Source organism: Typopeltis vanoorti, chromosome 11 (genome assembly GCF_054136105.1).
Source record: "Typopeltis vanoorti isolate ZY-2024b chromosome 11, IOZ_Tvanoo_1.0, whole genome shotgun sequence".
Classification (NCBI taxonomy): Eukaryota; Metazoa; Arthropoda; class Arachnida; order Uropygi; family Thelyphonidae; genus Typopeltis; species Typopeltis vanoorti.
Window position 1 is genome coordinate 10,111,144 of NC_143559.1, and position 22,080 is coordinate 10,133,223.

At 39.3% G+C, this 22,080-nt stretch overlaps 1 protein-coding gene across 1 annotated transcript in view; it reads right to left on the reverse strand.

The window, feature by feature from the left end:
- The window catches only part of LOC150101296 (STARD3 N-terminal-like protein), a 205,103-nt gene extending 188,726 nt beyond the window's left edge, over window positions 1-16,377 (reverse strand). Inside the window, exon 1 of the mRNA XM_090400753.1 lies at window positions 16,143-16,377. The gene's annotated coding sequence lies outside the window, so the exon portion shown is untranslated. The remainder of the gene's footprint in view (window positions 1-16,142) is intronic.
- Between the last annotated feature and the right edge of the window lie 5,703 nt (window positions 16,378-22,080).

Genomic DNA, 22,080 nt, shown 5'->3' on the forward strand with positions numbered 1-22,080 from the left:
GATATTAAATCCCACATTGTTTTAAAAACAAATAAGAAACTCAAAGATTGGAATCAGAGAGTTTCATGCCGAATATAGTATAATAAACTATAAAAGTATCGGCGATTACTAGCGTGAGCTAATGCAAGTAGTCCTAGTACGTAGTACAAACTCGGGCAACTCGCAGCAAAGGGGGTAAAGTTCTGATCGCTATTCTTGGTATTTTCCATAATGTAAAAACACATTTCCTAGGAAATGTATTCTGTTATTACATTATGGTGGGAGGTCACTACCCAGACCGGTTTCAACCTTTATTGAGGCTTCATTAGTGAGTAGCTAGACCAAATTAATACCAAAGGGTATAGCGAAAAGAACTTATATACTCTGCTATACGAGTTGTCAAAAAGGTGCCTCATTAAGTTACTTAAATATAAAGAGCCAATAGGCTTCATTTCGGCGATATAAACATTATTTAAATTAAGGGGATATTAAATCCCACATTGTTTAAAAACTGAATAAGAAATTCAAAGATTGGAATCAGAGAGTTTCATGTCGAATATTGTATAATAACTATAAAAGTATCGCCGACCGGTCTGGGTAGTGACCTCTCACCATAATGTAATAACAGCATGCATTTCCTAGGAAATGTGTTTTTACATTATGGAAAATACTAAGAATAGCGATCAGAACTTTACCACCTTTGCTACGAGTTGCCCGAGTCTGTACTACATACAAGGACTACTTGCATTAGCTCACGCTAGTAATCGCCGATACTTTTATAGTTTATTATACTATATTCAACATGAAACTCTCTGATTCCAATCTTTGAGTTTCTTATTCGATTTTGTGCTACGTACTAGGACTACTTGCATTAGCTCACGCTAGTAATCACTGATACTTTTAGAGTTTATTATACAATATTCGGCATGAAACTCTCCGATTCTAATCGTTTAGTTTCTTATTCGATTTTAAAACAATGTGGGATTTAATATCCCCTTAATTTAAGTAAAATTATGCATTTTGAGATAAATAATCTACAAGCAGTGTATCGCATTGATGGCACTGTACCCCAGGAAACAGATGAAGCTAGGGATTTAAGAGTGGTGGTAGACAGAGAGTTGAAGTTTAGATGATATATTGCTAAGGTAGCCCATAAGATTACTTGGCTATTGAAGAACACATTAACAAGTAGAGATAAGGAAGTTGTCATTCTTCTTTATAAGGCCTTGATATGCCCACATCTGGATTACTGTGCTCAAGTCTGATCCCCATGGTTTTTTGGGGATGAGGAAGCGATGGAGAGGATTCAGAGGGGAGTGGCCTGTAGAATGTTCCCTATGAGAATAGATTGAAAGTGTGTGGATTGAAGAAGTTGGTTGACAAGAGAAAAAGAAGGGATATGATAGAAACATTTAAGTTGCTTAAAAGGTTTTATAGGATAGATGCAGGGAAAATATTTCATCACTTGGCTATAGGGATCAGAACAAGGGGTCATCCCTGGAAGTTGAATAAAGGTGTGGTTAGGTCTAGATTTTTTGCTTGGAGTTGTGAATGAGTGGAATGGGTTGCCACTCATTGCACTTATTCACAGAATCAGTTATGAGTGCTTTGTCTATTAATGGATTCAAGGAGAGATATGATAGATTGTTTGGATAGATTGGGTCTCCCACGATGAGTCTTTGGACTCCGTGGAGGTGCCCATATAATAATAATACCTAAATGAAATTAAAATTAAAAGCTCACTTATGGAACAGATTTCATTTATCTTTACAAATATTTATAAACTACCTTCTTTCTTCACAAATCTACTCTCACTGACTAGTGCAATGTAGTTGCTATGGATCAGAGAACACAGGAAGTGCACAATGTATGATAATTGATGGAGAATTTTCACAACAGCAATATAAATTAGTCAGAGAAGTAACATGCTATAAAAAATTAAATGAATTCCTGGAACTCTGAAGGCACAAAATGTCTTAGGTAGCAATTGTTGAGAACACAAAAATCAAGAGTTTTGGATTTAGTCATAGCACCAAAGGAAGATGATTTTTGACTGAGATGTCATCCTTGCCTATGGCAGTAAGAATTACCACAATGTTGATTCTCAGGTGAATAAGCAAGCAGAAGCATTGAGGAGAAAGGAATTTATGTGGCATTATACAGAACTATATCAGTCTAACTTTCCACATATGCTACTAGCTGTACTACTGTAAATCAGTGTAATGTAAAAACTGTGTCATGACAAACAGAAATCAAACTGCTGGGTTGCTCAACTTCTGCAAAGATATGTTTATTTCCATGAAATTAGGAAATGAATACCAACGATTGTTGACTAGCAATTGTTAGGCAGATGATTTTTTTTTTCTCTCTCGCTTTGTCTACTACTCTAATTTTGCCATTGCCACGTACAATATTCCATTCTGTTACATGTAAGATTATCAGGATATTACTATACAGAAATAATGCTAACATTCAGAAATATGGATGACAGCAAATACCAGTTAAGATCATTGTAAATGCGGTGCTGTGATGTCTATTTGGATTACAGGAGGCATGATAAATCACACACCCTTTGTATTCTGTAATACTGTTCAGTCGATCACTGACTGACAGAACAGAGTACAATTAATGCCACTTATAGAAAAACAGTGAACCAGTATGTTATTCACTTTGTTGGATGCAGTCAAATGTGGTGGTCATGACAGCTCAAAGTGGGTGTTACTGAAAATTTTGGATAGTGTACAGCTGCTATACTGAAAAAGTTGCAGGGCAGAAATAATTCATAGCATACTATAGAACTCTTTTGGCTGGCCAAAATTAATTTCTCGTATACTATGGATTTCATACTTAGGTTTTGCACATTGCAAACTTTGAATTATAAATAAAGCTGATAAAATTCAGATACTGTATAATGACATGTTATATTCAAAAACACTTTATATAAAATCGAGACAATCCCTATGAACTGAAAGAGCTATCACGCTCATCTAGGGCAAGCTTTTACAAACATCCATGCCCAAGGTGGGATTTGAACCCACAACCTGTTGGCTGGAGAGTAGATATGCTATCCACTCTGCCAATCAGGATGTCTTCTTTAGGATACAAGTATGTGCATATGAAACCCCCCCCCCATCACAAGTTAGGTCTGCTAATTTTGTTCCTGGCTATTTTTATTTTATTTTTTAATATTACTATTATCTGGGGAGTGAAGGACTGATCAAGGAAAGCAATAGATCGTCCATACAAGGTGGCATACTTTCTCTTGAACTTATTCACTATTTCAAAAATTTTGAATTATTTTGAATAATAGCAGCAGTGGCGGTTAAAATTGCAAATGGCATAACACCAAGTCCTACCCCATTTAAGGACTCCATTTTGTGGGATATCATACAGGATTTTGTAGCATGCAGGACTTGTGGAACATATGCATCCCAGCAGTTGTATATGTGGCAGGTGAGAGAAGGGGAAATATGTATATACACAAAATGCAGGCAACGGGAAGAACTTGGTGAGTTAGAGATGACTATAATTGACCTCGTTGAGTCAGAGGTGGGAGAGTCTCCACGTAGAGAGATGAGTGGTATGAGAGAGGGGCAAGAATAGCAAGAGAAATATGAATAAAATAATGAAAGTGGGGAGTATGGAAAGGTCAAATGATTGTGAAGTTTTTGGAGATGGTCTCAACTGGGAGGATGAATGGCAAATAAGAGTGGCTGATTTGCAAAGAAAGATGGATGAACTGAAAGAGCAGGTGGAATGTCTAAGGAATGAGATAAGAAGTGTGAAAGATGAGATTAGGCGAATGGAAGAGACGAATGCAAGGCGAATCAGAGCAGGAGTGAGAGAGAGTTATGGGAATGATAGAAGAGGAGAGAATAGGAACAATAGAAGAGAGGGAATGAGAGAGAGTTATTGGATTTTTTTTTTTTTTTTTTTTATATGTTTAGCCCATACACAGGAGGTTGGTTGGTCAACCTACAGTACACTAGTACCATGTATGGATAGTGGGTTGGGAAAGGAAGAATTTGTTTACATTTGATTTGAATGACTTTAAATTGTATTCCTTGGGAAACACAGCAGATGGGAGACTGTTCCACAGTGCAGCAGTTGCAGAGATGAAGGGAGAGGAAAAGAAACTAGAAACAAACTTGTTCTGTTTGTTTCTAGGTGTATTCTGAAGGGATGTTGTGCAGCAGCTGCATGTGTTCCAATGAGCTTAGTACTGAGCGGAGAAATTACTGATGTTATTTCAGATGAGCATTTCCCATGGAAATATTTGTAGAACATACATACTGCAGAGACCATACGGCTGTGTGAAAGTGGGGGGGAGGAGAGTTGGTAAGGGACGGATCATTGATAAATCTAATTGCAAATTGCTCCCCTCTATATTGATTCGAGCATTTGTGATTTGTATAATGTTAATAGCTGTTTGGGGGCGTAATAATGTCTTGAGCAAAAGAGAAATCCTAGTTTTTTTGAGGCTGAGGATGCAATGGTTGTGATATGTTTATACCAGTAGAGATTTGATGTGAAGATGATTCCAAGAAACGAGATCTCAAACTGTCTGCAAATTTGTGGTATCATCAAAAAGGATACTGGAAAAAAATGGTTCTTTTTTATGGAAAATAGTACAGAACTGGGTTTTATTGGAGTTGAAATTTATGAGGTTATCCGAACCCCATTGTAGGATGGCTTGGAGATCGGAGTTGAGGGTGGTGGTGGATGTTCTGTAGATTGAGGTGAGTTGTGTAGGGTAAGGCTTATCAAATGCAAGCGAGGAGGGTAGTGTGCTGTCGCCTGCAAAACTGTGTATTGGGTTGGAGGTCAATTGCAGTAGGTCATTGATATATAGCAGGAAGAGGGTTGGTGAGAGGACAGAACCTTGTGGGACACCAGCATTAATTGAGTGGTGAGAGGATAGGGAGCTGTCCACCATCACACACAGTGTACATCCAGACAGAAAGCTGGCAATCCAACTACAGAAGTCCTGGGTCAGACCGAATGATGGTAGTTCGCCTAGTAGGCCTTTGTGACAGACCCGGTCAAAGGCAAGGCATTGGAGATATCTAGTACAATCACTTGAGATTCACCAAACCTCTCCATAGCATTTGTCCAGAGATGGGTGACGTATATGAGTAGATCTCCTGTTGGTCAGCAGTGGCGGAAGCCTACTGGTGATCAACAGGAGATACTGGTGGTCATTTATTTGGTGAGTGTCTTCAAGATAGTGTAGGAGTTGGGAATTGATTTTTTCCATTACTTTTGACAGGACTGAGGTAAGCGAGATAGAGCAGTAATTGGATGGCAGTGACTTGTCACCCTTTTTTGGGAATGGGCTGAATATAGGCCAATTTCCAGTTTGTGGGATAGATTCCAGTGGAGTAGGAGAGTATGTATATATATATAGGTGACATAGGATAGGGGTCTGTTCTGGAACACAAACTTTCAGAACAATTGGGGGAATGCCATCAGGGCCAGGAGACTTTTTTGTGTCTAATTTGGACAGTATTTTTCTGATCTCATCCTGGCAAAAGGATTGTATGTTGGGTGTCTGGAATGGTTGGGGAACATTTACCATCGTCAGTTATGCATGCATTTGAAGCAAAGTATGAAGCCAGAAGATTGGCATTTTCTGTGGGTGATGATGCAGTAGAGCCATCTGGGTATGATAGGGGTGGGAATAGTGTTGGACAGAAGTTACGGTCAATTGCTTTGGCGAGAGACCAAAAGGCTCGGCTGCCGTTTGGACAGGCTGCTAGTTTCCTGTTTTTTGCTCTTTCGAACTCTGTTTTGGAAGCATTGATTGTTTTTCTGCATCAATTACTGGCTTCGGTGTAAGCTTTGAAAGAGGACAAGGTTCATGATTTCAGCCAGTTGTGGTATGTCTGGTGTTTCATCTCTACAGCCTTGATACATCTTTTGGAAAACCTGAGTTTCGTTAGGGAATGGCAGTTCAGAGTGCTGTGTGGAATATTCATGCCGGTGAGGATTACTTTGGTAATAAGCTTGGTGCATATGTTTGGGTTGGGAGGCTGGAAGCAATAGTCCAACCATGGGAATGTGGCATAGAAGTTGCAGAGGCTGTCTCACTTGGCGCTATTATAGCCAAACTACTCTTGCATGGGAGTGTCTGTGTAAACATTGGTGCATGGGGGGGAGGAGATGAGCACAAGGTTGTGGACAGAATTGCCCAGGGGGCTCACTACTTTCACTGTATATTTGGAGGGGTCACTGGTGTGGAAGAGATCTAGGGTGTTTGGGTTATCTGGTTGGCATCTGGACAAGTTGTGTAAGGTCGTTAGTGATGGCAAATGTTTCAGCATCTCTGGCTGCAAGATCTGTACAACTGGAGGAGAAAAGCCAGTTAGTGTTGTGGACGTTAAAATCTTCCAGGAGGATGATTTCGCTGTTGGGAAAGAGGGATTAGAGAAAGTCGATTTTTAGGGAGAGGAAAGATATTTTCAACCAAAGAAGGTCAAAGTTGGGTGCTCTCTGGCAAGGTATGTCAGAGCAGACGTATGCACAAGACCACCCTTAGGATGAAAGTTTTTAGTAGTTTAGAAGGTTGAGATAAGTGGTGATGGGGGGAGGCGAGATTTGAGTTTCTGCCAGGAAGAGTAGGTGGGGTTTGGTAGACTGCAGGTGGCAGTGGACACAATTCAGGTTGGAGTTTAGGCCACGGACGTTGGTGAAGTGGATGTGTAGGGTTTTGTGAGTTTGGACCGCATGGGTCTTGCACATTTCCTATGCAGTGCCTGCATGCTGGTCTCCATGGTGGCTGCTAGCAGCATCACTTGGTTTTTTTCACCAGTTTATCTTGTCTGTAATCGATGGTCCAACTGTTGTCACCATTAGATGTTTTTCTTCGAGTTGTCTTCGAAACTGGCATCTTTGTTCCCTTTGTGCAAATGATAAATCTGGTTGTACACATATGCATGATTGGGGACAGGTGTCTTTGAACTTGTTGTTGATCGCTGTTATTATTTTTGATGTGCTTGTCGGCGTGACCCAAGTCACTTTTACTAGGCGCGAAAAGTTCGTTAAGTTCTTCCTTTTATTTATAGTCCTCAAACTATGGCACCTGACGATATGCTTAAGATCGATGTTGCATTCTTCAGCTAGTTTGTTGATGTCCTCTTGTAATGATTTTCCATTTTCCCATCGGGAAGTTCAAAATGATGCTGTTGAGTTTTTTTGTGTTTAGCCTCCATCAAATCATTTACCATTGATGCAATTAGATCGCAAAGTTCTTTCGCTGGTGAAGTAGAGCTTGCGTTACGCTGGCTTTCAATTTGTTCTAGCTTAGCTTCGACTGCATGTATTTTGGAGGTAAAAGCACTTACACGTGGCTGATTTAAAATTGGAAGGATAGCTGATCTAATGCTTTTTGAGGTTTTCATCACGTTTACCTATGTTCAGAAGTTGTTTTACTGAAGGGAGGCACAGCGAACAGAAGAACGGCTGGTTAAGTTCAATAAGTAGCTTTTGCACAGCTTCGTCTATTTTTGGGCAGGAAGCATGCAGCCAGTGACAACAGAACTTGCAGAAAATGCTGTTTTTTCTGTCTGTGACACCAGTTTTGTAGCTGCGGCATGTAATAGGTTTGTTGGCGCCGATTGACAGCACTATTCTGGCAAAATACGTGGTGCTCATTCGGCGTTGGCTTTTGATGCCACCATCTTTGCTGCATACAGTAGGCATCGTGAGCACTTACACGTGGCTGATTTAAAATTGGAAGGATAGCTGATCTAATACACTATAAGTATTTACAGGTTGTACTGGAATATTCCGCTGCTCAGCACCCAATGTTAAGGTCTCCGTTTGATGGTTAATTTTGATGAAAAAGGCACTCGCAATAACTGGGGAGCACAAGTTTGGAATAGCTTTTTCACTGACGCCACCTGGCAGACTGGATTGGAATGGTAGAAGAGGAGAGAATGAGAGAAAGTTATGAGAATGATAGAAGAGGAGAGAACAGGAACAATACAAGAGAGAGAATTATGAGAATGGTAGAAGATGAGAGAATAGGAACAGTACAAGAGAGGGAATGAGAGAGAGTTATGAGAATGGTAGAAGATGAGAGAATAGGAACAGTACAAGAGAGGGAATGAGAGAGAGTTATGAGAATGGTAGAAGATGAGAGAATAGGAACAGTACAAGAGAGGGAATGAGAGAGAGTTATGAGAATGATAGAGGAGGAGAGAATAGGAACAGTACAAGAGAGGGAATGAGAGAGAGTTATAGGAATGATAGAAGAAGAGAGAATGAAAACAGTAGGAGAGAGGGAATGCAAGGGAGCACTGAAACCAGGGATAGGGTGATGTCAGGTAAGTAGGGGAGCACAGAGAGAAGTTAGAGGAGAGAGAGTGAGGGATGCATGTGAGCAATCGAGGAATAGAATGGTAAGCGGTGTAATGTATGGGGACTCAATGATCCGTGATGTACAAGATAGGATGGGTGAGGAATGTTTGCCTGGAGGAACAATAGAAAGTGTGGCTATGGCAATTAAGAGGGGTGAAAGGGGGTGGATGAGATGATTGTGATGGTAGGAACAAATGACTTGAGAGGCAATGTAAATTGGGCAGTGAGAGAGAGATGTGAGATTCTTGCTCAAGGTTGTATGAAACAAGACACAGAGAAAGATAGTGTGCATGTTGCCTAGGTATTGTAAAACTCGATGTAGCGTGGAAGTACCAAAGTGCTTTACATCAATTTTTACAGAGGTCAAGTCTCTTGAGATTGTTACAAAAATAACTTTGTTTTTCTCTATATATTTTATGCTAAATATTAATGTAAATTACCCTATGGGAATTGACTGTACTTACTGCTTTAACAAAAATTTTTAGAATGTCAAAAACAAAGACAATGCTTTGCCACTGGAACTTTGTATAATAGCTATGCATAAGGGCACAAGAAAGTTGTTTGCGAGCTCTGCGTATAAACACCTTCTAGGTCAGTGTCAAAGAGATCGGCAACGTTCAGACAAGTTTATGCTGCCCAACAAGATAGGATTAAAGGAGTGCACGGAGGAGAAGAAAGAATAGGTCGGTCTTAACAGAAGATCAAGGAGTCGTGCCAAATTCTTCGGGGGTTACAACCCTTCATGCAAGGTCCCGGAGAATGTGAAATAAAAAGGGACTGAGCCGAACATCGGGGTCGTCGGTAGTCAGAGGCAAGCAGCAGTTATCGAGGTTGGCAGTTAGAGTTATCGTCGGCAGCTAGAGGCAGAAATACCGGGAGTAGGATCCAGAGGACCAGACATTACAGCGAGCCCACTAAATACCCAAGCCAAGTGTCGGTCAGATGTCTTTTTGCCACAGGAGGTCAACCGAAGCCAATAGCGAACTTCAAGCGCCGGAGAATTTGCCCATATGCTGAAACCTCTTGCCTGAGCTATTCGAATATCACAGATTGCAGTCAAAAAAACCCACCAATTCCCTGACGAGATGCTGCTGAAGCAAGACACTCCAGAAGGAAGCCTAAGACCCGAGATGAAAGAAAAGGCATAGGGATATTAGTGCAAGACCTTTGATTGAGTGAGAGACAGAGCCTCAGTAAGTTTGTTCCATCCTTTATTGTGCATTTCCTTTATAATCTAGGAGATATGTTATAGATTGATAAGAATTAAGTTAATAGTAATAAGAAGTGTTCATAAGAGTTATTTGACATAAGATTTGTGAAATATCTTGGCACAGTTAGCTAACCTCTTTGTGAATAAATTAGAATTTCAATAATTTGATTTAATAAGCAGAGAAGTAATTGAGTAATTATATTGTATAGTTATTTAGTATTGAAAGGGAAAGTTTGTTTCTTTATGCTGAAAGTCTAACAGATAGGTAGAGAGAGCAACCTCCCTATCGTTTATTGAACGTACTTTGATATTAATGTAAATAAATGTGTTTTATTTATATGTCGATAGAGTTCCACCTGATCATTTAATTTACAATGCACAATTCCTAAATAAAGTCGGACTTGTGATCAGGAAACAACTAAGGCATTAAAAGCGTAGTTGAAATACTTCAGAACCACAACTGTTTATGTAAACTTTAGTGAAGGAATTTATGCTAATAAGAGAGAGAGATCTACTGAACGTGTTACTGTCTTATATGCCACCAGTATTTCTATATTCCGATATAGAAATACTGGTGGCACAGTTTTAACAAATAAATTTTCCAGTGTTCATAGGCATATGGCTAGTAAATATGAAAGGTAGATAACCATAGTATGCAATAGAATAAGTAAGAGAGGTTATAAAAGTAAAAGCGCACAGCTAATTAGAATAAAGATTTTTATATAGCAGAATGATTTTAAAGACTGCTGATGGTAGGGAGGTAACCGAATCAGTTGATATAGCTGAATTACTGAGTGAGCACTTTGCAAGAATATATCATCCAGGTGGTGGCATTGCAGAAATGAATGAACCAATAGATTATTAGGGAATTGTGGTGGATGAAGTGGAGGTGATTAGTCTATTGCAAAACCTCAATGTCAATACATTTGTGGGATTGGATTGTATACCAGCTCATATCATACATGAAGTGGCTAAAGAATTGTCAGTACCCTAGACCATTTTGTTTAATTTGAGTCTCGGGTCTGGGTTAGTTCCGAGGGGGTGGAAAGAGAGGAAAATCGTTCCACTGCATTAAGGAGGTTCCAAGACTGTTGTTGTATATTACCGACCGATTAGCATATCAGGAATCGTTGTCTAGGTCTTCGAGAAATTAGTTAAGAGAAGAATACAGGATTGGATAGATGAAAATGGGATACTGTATGGGGAACAACATGGTTTTGTGAAGGGTAGATCATGCCTCAGTAACTTGCTCAGTTTTATAACACAGTGATGGCTGAACTGGAAAAGGGTAACGGGTTTACAGTGATTCCACTGGAACTTGCCAAGGCCTTTGACAGGATACAACATGGAACTCTAATCAGTAAACTGGAGCAGATGGGGATGGATATAGCGTTGGTGAGATGGATAGGAGGGTGGTTGATGGAGAGATACCAGAGTGGTTTATTCAGGAGTGGAGTCCAAAAGACGGCTTGTGACTAGTGGTGTGCTGCAGGGTTCTGTTCTTGGACCACTACTTTTCAATTTGTTCATTAACGATATAGGAAAGGATCTGAGAGGAACAGTTCATTTGTTTGCAGATGATGTAAAGTTGGGTAGGGCAATAGTGAATGCAGATGATGTCAAAATTTTGCAGGATGATTTGGATAGATTGGAGGTCTGGGCTAAGGAAAATGGATGTCAATTTAATGTGGCAAAATGTAAGGTTATACATTTTGGGATGAAAAGATTAGCAGCAGTTTACTACATTGGTGGAACTGTACTCCAGGAAATTGATGAGGCACAAGATTTAGGAGTGTTGGTGGATAAGGAGTTGAAGTTTAGGGGGCACACTGCAAAGGTGGCTAAATCAGCTCATCAAATCACTTGGTTGCTGAAAAATACTTTAACAAGCAGAGACAAACAAGTTATTGTTCCTCTATATCGAACCTTGATAAGATCCCATCTAGACTACTGTGCCCAGATATGGGCGCCAGGTTTCTTCTTGATGGGGAGGAGGTGGAGAGGATCCAGAGACGAGTGATCAAGATGATATCAGGTGTGTGGAATGAACCTTATGAGAACAGGTTGAAGATTTGTGGGTTGCAAAAATTGGTTGATAGGCAGAAAAGGGGTGATATGATTGAGACATTCAAATTACTAAAGGGTCTCTATAAGATTAATCCAGAAGATATTTTTGAGAATAGGACTGGTGGTGGGAGGACTAGGGCTATACATGGAAGCTGGGCAAGAATGTGGTTAGCAGGGGGTGTTAGAGCTAGGTTTTTTACTTGGAGAGTGGTGAATGAGTGGAATAAGCTGCCAGAATCTGTTGTGGGTGCTATGACTGTGAATGAGTTCAAGGCGAGGTATGATAGATACTGTGTGAATGTCGAATAGTTGTTCTTGACAAGATGTTAGGGCCTCCCTCGATGAGTCTGTCAACTCCTTGGAGTTGCCCAAAACAATAATAATAAAAAAGATATTACAATAACACATTAAACAGCATATTGTTACAGTATGATAGTGATGAGCTGAGCAGAAGAGCAGTAATATTGAATAATATAATAGCTAGAATGTGTCAGAAGAGAGGATTGGAATATGTGGATGCATGGAGGGCATTTGAGGACAGGAAGGAATTGTATGCGAGAGACCACTTGCATTTGAATGAGGAAGAACATGGGCATCTGGAGAGATTGCTGTTCTGAACGAGTCAGTGTGTCAATGCAGGGAAACTACAATGGCCAGGGTGGATGGTAGCAGGGGTGGCCTCTTGTGGAAATGGGTACTTTGGAGAAGGAGGATGACATCAGGTAATGCTGAGCCCAGAGGGGATAATGCTGGGTATAGAAACAGTAGCATTTTTATGGTTTATATTAATGCCAGGCATATCCAGAATAAAGGAGAGGAATTGGTGGGGCTGATAGCATCAGCCTGACCAAAACTTATGTCCTCCAAGAGTGGAGACTTTGGAAGGCAGTGACACTAATGATTTTGAAAGCATATGGTATGAGGTAGAGGCGGGCAAGACAGGATATTTGGTGGGATATTGCTACAAACCAAGGAGCACAGAGGGTGGGGACCTGGAGATGTTTAGACAGTTGAGCTTGGCAAGTGCAAGAAGAATGATTGTTATGGGAGATTTTAACTATAGCTATATAAACTGGGGAGAGAGAAAGATGCAATGCATGTAGCAATAAGGGAATGGAATTTCTAGAATTCTTGAGAGACAAATGTCTTAGGCAACATGTAATCGAGGGAACAAGAGGTACAAGAGTTTTGGATTTGGTCACATCATCAGAAGAGTTGATGATAACTGAGATATCTCTCCGACCAGTAGGAGAGAGTGACCATTTGGTTTTGACTTGGAAGATGAATAGACATGCAGTATCAAAGAAACGGGAACGTATGTGGAATTATAAGGCAGGTGATTATAATAGTCTTAGACATCAACTTGGGGAAGTTTCATGGAGGGAGGAATTGGAAGGCCAGGATATCATTAGTGCTTGGAAAATTGTGAAGGAATATTTGTTAGCAGCAATAGTGTATTCCACAAGTGAAGAAGAGGACTTAATATGGAGTAGATGACAAACAATATTAAACAAGAACTGCATGTGATAAAGAGGCTATGAAAGAGATATAAGGAGACAGGTGAAGAGCAGATGCATGAAGAATAAGACACAGGTCAGGAGAGTGACTAATATGGTAAGGAAGGTGAAACTGGAATATGAGAAGAGATTGGCCCTAAGTTCCAAAGAAAATCCTAGGGAATTTTTTAGCTATGTGGCCAGTAGGAGGAGAAATGATTGTGGAAGAATGACACTGTAAGATAAATATGGGAATAGAGTGACTGATGCAGAGGTCATAGTGGAATTGTTCAATGAACACTTTATTGGAGTATTTCATCCTGGAAGAGTAAATTTTAATATTAGAGGGATAGGACAGGTTCGAGTGTTAGAGGTGCAGGAGGAGAACGTGTTCCAAATACTGAGTACTCTGGATGTCAGTAAAGCTGTGGGACTGGATGGTATTTCGTGGAGTTTTGAGAAAATGTGCCAAAGAACTGACAGCTCCTTTGATCTGGCTTTTCAATGAAAGTCTGGCTATGGGAAAGGTGCCAAGGGAATGGAAGGAAGGTAAGACAGTGCCATTGCATAAGGGTGGTAGGGGTGGTAGCAGACTGGAAGTGTCTAATTATAGGCCAGTTTGTGTGTCATCAGTAGTTGTTAAGATCTTGGAGAAAGTAGTGAGGGACCGTATACAGCATTGAGCAGATGAGGGTAATGTTATCTGTGAGAGTCAACATGGATTTGTGAAAGGGCGCTCTTATTTTAGCAATATGCTAGCCTTTTATAATAAAGTTACAAGAACATTAGATGAGGGAAAGGCATATACTGCAATTTTCTTAGACTTAGCGAAATCATTTGACAGGGTGCCACATGATAAGATGATATTTAAGTTATAGCACATGGGTCTGAATGTCAGATTGGTCAACTGGATTCAGGATTGGCTGTCTTATAGATATTAGAGAGTTGTGTATGGTGGAGCAGTTTCAAGGAGGCAGAGGCAGGAGGTTACAAGTGGGGTCCCACAGGGCTCAGTACGAGGACCTATATTGTTTAACCTTTATATCAATGACATTAACAGTGGATTTCAGGGGGATATTCAGTTTTTAGTTTCTGTGTTCTATTATACCGTTAAAATAATAAACAACGGGATATTCAGTTGTTTGCAGATGATGAAAAGCTGGGAAGGGTTATTAGTAATGGTACAGATGTGGTAGCCCTGCAAGAGGATTTGAATAAGTTAGACAGATGGGCAAGTGAATGGGGGGTGTCGGTTTAATGCAGCAAAATGTAAGGTCTTGAGGTTTGGGATGGGATGCTGCATACTCTATTGAAGGAGCTATACTGGAGGAAGTAGGGAAGACAAGAGATCTGGGTTTGATGATTGATAGAAACCTGAAATTCAAGGGACATATTGCAAAAATGGTGATGGTAACACAGAGGATTGCTGCAATAATGAGAAGGACGCTGACCTGCAGAGATAAAACAGTTATCATTCCATTGTATAAGACCCTGATCAGACCACACTTAGACTATTGTTCCCAGATTTGGTAACCAGGGAAAGGGAGAAATTAACTGTGGAAAGGGTACAAAGGCAGATAACAAAGATGGTTTCAGGACTATACAATGTTGGTTATGAGGATCAGCTGATGGAATGTGGACTGCAGAGTTTGGTGGATAGAAGGAGAGGTGATATGATTGAGACTTTTAAACTGTTGAGAGTTGGCTACAAGGACTCCCAGGTTGACACCAGGGAGTTCTTTCGCTTGGTCGAACAGCAGGAAGGAGTGATTACAAGGGACCATCCCTGGAAATTGTGAAAGGAAACTGTGAGCAAGAGGGTGAGGAGTGGTTTCTTTGCATGGGGGTTGGTTGAACCATGGAATGCATTGCCTGCTAGAGTGGTGAGAATGAGAACGGTCAATGAGATTAAGGAGTGGTATGGACTTTGTTTCCCAGGAGGAACCTCTTGCGATGAGTCTTGATAGACTGTGTTTTCTAGGAAGGATCTCCAGCGATGAGTCTTTTGACTCCATGGATGATTGAATAATAATAATAATAATAAAAAGGCAAACTCTACCACTTCCCACTTATTCAGGTGAACAGTTTATATTCCAATACCATATTTTCCAGTTCATGCAACAGCCTTTCATACAGTATCTTATCAAATACTTCAGCAAATGGTGACAGTATCATAGTATCCATTCTCTTCATCCAACTTAACTGTAACAGTATTATAAAATGAGAGCAAACTGCAAAAACAGAACTCCCCCCTCCCCCCCCCACACCTTAGTAAATCCAATCAAAGTAGAACTTGTCTGTCAACCCATTTCTGTATGCAAGTTCCTGCTAACTTTTCTAAAATCTTTACATTTTAAAGACCACAAATGTTATGCACAGAAAATAAAATTATCTAGGCGATTATATTATTTGTATAATTATTAATGTAGTTATTGATAGCGAGTAATTTGTAAAGTCAACACTATATAAATGATAATGTCACGACTCACAGGTGCTTGGAAGTATTCATTAAAAAGTATTAATTAGAGACTGTAACAGCATGAGATGTTATAATCCCTCCAGGATTATAACACCTCATTGTCATAACTAGACCTGGCAAAACATTACTCTGAATATTAGTTTTAAAAACATCAATGTTTTTAAACTTTAAACATTCTAACACATTTCATTATTTTAATTATCTAAGGTAAAACAGACTTCTGCATATAAAATAACAAGATGCACTCTATGCTGATTCTTAATACATGGAATATTCAGTTTTAAAAAAACAACAACTTATTTTTCAACTTGTCTAATTTTATTCGAATTCTTAGTTCTGCTTTCTCTCAGTCACTCTCTCTCTCTATATATATATATAGTTTTCAAAATTTCTCTAGGGTCTATTTCTCGTACAAGCTGACCAGAGTGACCTTTGCTCACGATAAATGCAAAAGTAAAAATAGTAAAAAGATATGAGAACCACTTGAAAAGAGAATATACTCCGTTGTATTCTCTTCGGAATGCAATGTTGGATATATCTAAATCCATACCTCAATTTCCAACGAAGGCTTGCAGAACTTTCACTTTCAAAATTTCACACGAACGTTTCGGCACAAAATTACTTTCAGAAATAGTTTCGGTGGCAGCATGGACAGCATGCTAAGTGATGTGCCACTATTAACGAATGCAATATCCAAGTGAATCACGTAACCTTTAATTAAACGCCATAATTAACATAAAATACAATTATATCCCATTGCTAAAAACATAACACAAATAAACCAACTAAAATCACTCCATCGTAGTACTTAATCTGTAACTTGTACTATACGCACATGACAAGCACATGATGAACGCCACCTATATTTAAATTTTTGTTCAATCATTAAACATAATTTGCAATGGTATTTCAAGCGAATATAATTATTTAAGTTAAGGGATATTATATTATATTATATCTCATATTGTTTCTTAGCAGAATAAGAAACTCAAAGAGTTTCATGCCGAATATAGAAAGTATATAAAGTTCGGCGATTCCAAGCGTAAGCATATACCTGGATAGTGCAGCACCTGATCCTTGAAGGTCCGATCACTATCTTCATATAATTAGAATATAATTAGTTTAAAAAGATAATAAAAATAATGAAAAATAAAGTATATAATTAGTTTTAAATAACAACAAAGTCCACATGTCATCGAGAGAGATGTGGACTGTGTATGTTGGAACTTCGAATGTGCCGCAAAACAAATTCGCTTTTCTTTTCTTCTTCTCTTCTTCTTTCTTTGTGTGTGTGTGTGTGTGTTTCAGTCTGCGAAGAGAATATGTTCAATACAATAACCCCATTTCACCTACAAAAAAAAAAAAGGTATCTACTCATTAAGAGAAGGAAGATGTAAAAACTCATCATCATCATCATACGTATCAAGGATTTAGGCCTAGCATGGCCTGTTCCGGCCTTAGAAGTCATCGTTGAATCGTTTAAGAGGACGTCCTGGTTTTCTTTTTCCTAATGGCTTGTACTTTAAGGCTTGTTTTGGTAATCTTTCTGTTTTCATTCTTTGAACGTGTTCCATCCATTTATGTTTATATTTTTTAATTTTTTCTATTACTGGTTCTTGGTTTAATTCTTTCATAATATGTTCGTTTCTTTTGTGATCAAATAGGGTATACTTTGCAGTTTTTCTCATAAACTTCATTTCTGATGTTGTTAATCTTTGTTTATCTTTTTGTTATATTGTCCAGATTTCGCTTCCATACATTAAGACCTGTAAGGCTAATGTTTTGTATACTTTTAGCATGGTTTGTTTTTGAACTAGGTTTGGTTTAAATATAGAGTTAATTACACCTGTTATTTTTAAATATTTTGCAATTTTTACGTTTATATCTTTTTCATTTTCATATGTGATCATACATCCTAGGTAGTTAAATGAATTCACCTGTTCTAAGATCTTGTTATCTATTACTATTTTGGTTCTTGCTGGATCTTGTCTTTTAAAGGTCATAGTTTTTGATTTTTCTGTTGATATTATCATACCATAATTTTTGGATATCTCATTTAGATTTAGACTAGCTTTCTTCCCCCACCCCCCCCCCCCCCCACCCCCCCCCCCCCCCACCCCCCCCCCCCCCCACCCCCCCCCCCCCCCACCCCCCCCCCCCCCCACCCCCCCCCCCCCCCACCCCCCCCCCCCCCCACCCCCCCCCCCCCCCACCCCCCCCCCCCCCCACCCCCCCCCCCCCCCACCCCCCCCCCCCCCCACCCCCCCCCCCCCCCACCCCCCCCCCCCCCCACCCCCCCCCCCCCCCACCCCCCCCCCCCCCCACCCCCCCCCCCCCCCACCCCCCCCCCCCCCCACCCCCCCCCCCCCCCACCCCCCCCCCCCCCCACCCCCCCCCCCCCCCACCCCCCCCCCCCCCCACCCCCCCCCCCCCCCACCCCCCCCCCCCCCCACCCCCCCCCCCCCCCACCCCCCCCCCCCCCCACCCCCCCCCCCCCCCACCCCCCCCCCCCCCCACCCCCCCCCCCCCCCACCCCCCCCCCCCCCCACCCCCCCCCCCCCCCACCCCCCCCCCCCCATTTGATTATTTTCATATATACTTGTGATAGCTTTTAGGATATTATTTGGTATTTGTCTTTCTTTTAATATGTTAAATAATATGTTTCTTTTAACTTTGTCAAATTCTTTTTCAAAGTCAATAAATGCAATATGTGTTTCCAAATTATATTCTCTTCTTTTCTCTACTATTAATTTTAGGCAAAAGGCTGGGTCTATACATGATCGTCCTTTTCTAAATCCATTCTGTACCTCTAGAATGAATATTTCATTAGTTTGTTATTTAAGATTCTGCTATATATTTTGTAACAGGAATTTAGTATACTGATACCTCTATAGTTTTTAGGGTCATCTCTATTACCTTTCTTAAAGATAGGAATCATAATTGCTTTTTTTCATTCTATTGGGGGATACCAGTTGAGTAAATTTTATTTAAAAATAATAATGTTCCTGAGTATTTATATAGTTCTGAACCTAGCTTATCTTCTCCAGGTGATTTTCCGTTTCTTGTTTCTTTCAGGCTGATTTCTAATTCTTCTTCAGTTATTTCCTTTTCATTTTCGTTAATTGTTTGCCAGTTATCTTTTTTAAAATATTTGTCTGTCCACAGTTCTGTGTAGTAATTTAGAAATTCTTCTAATTTTAATTCAGTGTTTAATTTTATGTTTTCTTTGGTATCTGCCTTTAGGTGTTTCAAAATCTTATATACATTGGGTCTTATTTTATATAAATCATGTTCTAAATTAGAATCAAATTTATTCCATGATTCTCTATGTCTTTTTATGCCTTCTCTTTTAGCTATGGCTCTTATTCTTTTATATTCTATTTCATCTTCTAATGGAAGATGTAAAAACTAACTATTATAATCTCATTAGTTGTTCCAAATCACGGCAAAATGCCATGATTTGGAACAACTGATGAGATTATAATAGTCAGTCTTCGTATTTCGTTAACCTAACAGATAAGTCTAATGTGCATTATAAGGAGATTCTCTTTCTATGGATTTAAAAATAAGTTTAAAAAACTGTTAGAAGGCGCCAGAAAGTCTAACATACACTGCTTCAAAAGAAATTAATGGACACTCTATGGGCAAGGTGCACCGTGCCATGTAACGATTCACGTGTTTGTAACCGGTATAAATTGTAAAAATATGATGCTCCGAGGTCTGTGCAACTAGGGCTGGGTGAGATGGATATGAGAAGGGAATTGGCAGAGTTTGAAAGAGGATCCCATTGCTGATACGATTCCATGTTGCAGGTCCATATTTTCGGCAAATTGTTGACAAATTAGACCAAACGAGGTCAACAGCCAGTAATGCATACTGAGATGAAAGTGCAGGAAGTCAACTGCAAGTGCAACCCGCAATGGACGATCCACTACACTTACTAACGTAACCACAGAGTGTGATGGATATTACATATTATCCTTCTTAACCCATACGAAGGATAATATGTAAAAACTTCCATTCGTCGAATACGAAATTCCTAGCATCGACCGGAACACGTATCTGCACAAAATCATTCAGAACCAAAGTTCACAGCATGGGTTGCATGGTAGGAACGCAATATGCAAGCCGCACATTGCCTGAACCCAATAAGTAGTGTCATCTTCAGCTTTGTGCAAAGCGCATGTACAGTGGTACGTGAAAGCTTGTATAGCTGAGGAGCGACGAATCAAGCTATACAAGCACAGATGAACAAGTGTGAATGTGGCTGATGCCTGGATGAACATTTATAACCAGAGTGCGTAATCCTAATTATGAAATTCGGAGGTTTCACTGTGGTATGTTCCATGTCCCATGAACATGGAACTCCGAGTAGTATTTGAATATCTGGACAATGCAATGCTTTATACTTTGTGGCATTTTTATGGAACTAAGCATTATCTCATTCAGCAAGGCATTGTACCATGTCATAAGGCTTGTGCTGTAACTGTGTGGTTTGTGGACATGAACGTCGCTCCATTTGACTATTCCCCCACAGAGTCTTGATCTCCTCCCTATTGAACATCTGTGGTGTGAACAGAAGCATTGAATAAGGATAAGGGATGCCCTCGAATCAACATAACCTTATTTAGAATTAATTTTAGAACACGTCTATTCATCCTAGCATTGAGGAATCAATGCTAGGATGAATAGACGTGTTGACATCGAAAACCTAAGTGATTATTTAGGTTTTCCATATCATCATAACTGAGCTAGGAAATTTTTGATGTTTAAACTCACTCCAAAAATTTCTAGACAAGAACCTTGTGTTAACAAATAATCAAATGCTTTCTTGTAATCAACCCATACAACATATAAGCTCGTTATTTATCTTCTCTAATTTTTGAAAATCATTATGCCAATTAAAAATTGTTCCTTTATTATTCTGGAATTTTTGTAGCCACCCATTTGTTTATAAGGAAAAAGACGATATCGGGATTAATGCTAACTGACTGAACTATACAGAAGTCCAACGAACAAAAGTAAATGCTGTTGGCAAGTAAGTTACTGGACTGCAATTACTTGGAACAGCTCATTTTTCTTGTAGAAAAATAATGAGTTAATGCCTTTTTGGGAGTAGGCGAGGCATTTTAACCCTAAAAGATTGAGTTTTCGAAGATTTAAGATTGAGAAGATTGAACTTTTGAAGATCGAGTGGGCAGCTCAATCGTCATCGGTAGCCAATCAGAGATTGCTGCCTCAAGACTATCACTAATTAATAGGGACAACTGATGAAGAGATGGGCAAACAAGTTCGTTCCTTACCTTAACAGGATATTTTATTGACTGAAATAATGTGAGTTCTACGGTCGATTTTCTTGAGTTCATGGGACGAAAAACCCGGGTTTCAAAAACCCCCTTTCAAATGCCAAAGATCGAACTCAAAAACCGGTCGAAGAAAGTCTTAGAAAAAGTTCCTTTAGTCAGCGATTAGACTTGAACTGAAGTCTATCTTCAGGAGTTCTACTGAAGAGGATGCAAGCATCCCTTCAACTGAGCTACATAGCTTTCCTAATTTCCTTGAGTTTTAAAATCAGAATTTTTCCTCCTATTATCGTACACTATTTCAGTTGAGTTTGTTGACAATAGATTGCTAAATTGCTAAACCAAAGAACCCCGAGTGCTGCACGGGTATTTTAATCAACCCGATACAGTTAATTTGCATTACATGGGTCTGATGCATTCCAGTGACTTTCTTTTCTAAACTGTGAACGATTTCTGTTGTTATCAAACGCTCTCCGCCTGAGTATTGTTCAATTGTTTTTCAACATCTTTTATCCTCTTATGTCCTTTAGTTTATTATTATTATTTAGTAGTAATCAGGGCCGCATTTATACTTTTGGAGACCCTAGGCGCAAGATCATTATGAGGCCTCCGAAGAGCAAGTCTATTTCAGTTAATCAAATTCATACGCAAAGTCGACATTTCCATACTAACTCATTTTAATAAAATAAAAATAACACAATATTAGTATACATATATTTACATTTAAAAAAAAGTGTAAAATAAATCAGTTCAAATTTAAATTTAAAAAAAAACATTAATAACTAAAGTTTTATTTTCTGGCTTTGGTTTTAGAAAATATATCTATAATGTCACCATAATTAATTGAGTCCATTACATCTGATTCAATGCGTAATAACGACAGGCCACTTATTTTATTTTGGTGCAAGTTCTTAAATAATTTTTATTCGTTTCAGCACTGAAATTGAGTGTTCAGCACTTACATTTGAAATAGGCATCGTTAAAAATATTTTTTAAATTATTTCAACGTTCGGAAAAGTAGATCTTAACCCATCATTTATAAATCTGTACATATTTTTAATTGAAGAATTTTCTTCCTTTATCATTATTAAAAATTGCTTAACTTGAATAGATTTTTTTGAGTCAATAGTCCAATAAGTTTGTAAAAGTTTGTTAATACTAGTCTTGTACTCGTCTTGATCTATA